General features: G+C 49.3%; 1 protein-coding gene across 9 annotated transcripts in view; it reads left to right on the top strand.

Annotated features, from left to right (window-relative positions):
• SMOX (spermine oxidase) overlaps positions 1-1,505 on the top strand; it is a 111,292-nt gene that overhangs the window by 65,915 nt on the left and 43,872 nt on the right. The window lies entirely within an intron of this gene.

The following is a 1,505-nucleotide window of genomic DNA, read 5'->3' as shown; positions in this document are numbered from 1 at the left end:
TGAGAAAGCCACGTTGTCATCGAGGTGACAGTCGTTGCACTCTTCATGGGCTGGTCTCCTCATTAGTCAGATACAAAGCCCACGCTTGCTGCAGCTCTTGTTGCAAGGAAACGCTGCATAGGATCTGAGTAATCAGATCAGCGTCCATCGTGAGGTTGTTCTGTGTCGGGGGCTAGTGGTGTGCTTTGCTGGGAGGCGTGCACCTCTTGTTTGCACACACCTTGGTGATCCCTCTAAAATGTAGAAGTTGATTGCTTATTTTTGTCTCCTCTGCATTTTTCCTTGGTGATGTTGTGGGAAGAGGCGAAGGGGACAACTGTCGTGGATCACACTTCTGAAAAATACTATTTCTTGGAACATTTTGTTTTCTGTCGAAGAACTGAAATATTTAGGCTTCATTTTTGTGTGAGATTAAAGGTCTTTAAGCACTGTTTTTGGCATATGGTTTTGCAATGTGTAGCCCCATAATTCTCAACCAGGGTGTCAGGGCACCCTGGGTGCCCCACATCTTTTGAAGAGTGCCAGGAAGTGTGAAGATGTAAGTGAAGTGTTAGGAGAAAAGCAGATAAACTAAGCAGAGAAGTGCAGGCTCAGGCTTGCCCCTGCCCGAGCAATTCTTCTTTCCCTTTGCCAGGCCCTTCTGCAAGGAGGTAAGCACTATAATCTATAAATTAGTTTTTGAAAGTGGGTGCCACTCAATTCACAGAAGTTATGGAGGGTGCCTTGAGTCCAGTGAGGGGTGCCTTGAGTCCAAAAAGGCTGAGAACTGCTGGTGTAGCTGGTATCTATATGTTCATTAATGCAACACTTGGCAACTACAATAGATAGTACACAATAGGACACAGTACAACAAAGACAAGTGCAGAGTCCAGCACACCTACTACCTGGGGAGCGACCCACTCAGCAGCTCAGCAGCGGAAAGGGATCTCGGAGTCATAGTGGATCCAAGATGAACATGAGTCGTCAGTGTGACGAAATCATCAGCAAAGCTAACCGCACTTTATCATGCATCAGCAGATGCATGACAAATCGAGCCAAGGAGGTGATACTTCCCCTTTATGTGACATTGGTCAGACCGCAGTTGGAGTACTGCGTCCAGCTTTGGGTGCCGCGCTTCAAAAAGGATGTTGATAGACTCGAGAGGGTCCAGAGGAGGGCTGCTCATATGGTTAGGGGCTTACAGGCCAAGCCCTAATTGGAGAGACTGAGGGACCTGGACCTCTTCAGCCTCCGCAAGAGAAGGCCAAGAGGTGATCCTGTGCCCGCCTACAAATTCGTTAGTGGGGCGCAGCCAGGGATCGGAGATGCTCTGCTCACCAGAGCGCCTCTTGGGGTAACAAGGAGCAATGGTCACAAACTGACAGAGCAGATTTAGGCTAGACCTCAGGAGAAACTTCTTCACGGCGAGGGTGACCAGATCTTGGAACGAGCATCCAAGGGAGGTGGTGCTCTCCCCTACCCTGGGGGTCTTGACAAGAAAGCTGGATAGGCATCTGGCTGGGGTC

Source organism: Alligator sinensis, unplaced genomic scaffold, assembly GCF_000455745.1.
Source record: "Alligator sinensis unplaced genomic scaffold, ASM45574v1 scaffold23_2, whole genome shotgun sequence".
NCBI lineage: Eukaryota > Metazoa > Chordata > Crocodylia > Alligatoridae > Alligator > Alligator sinensis.
Note: the sequence above shows the minus strand (reverse complement) of the source record. Positions and strands in the feature narration are given on the sequence as shown.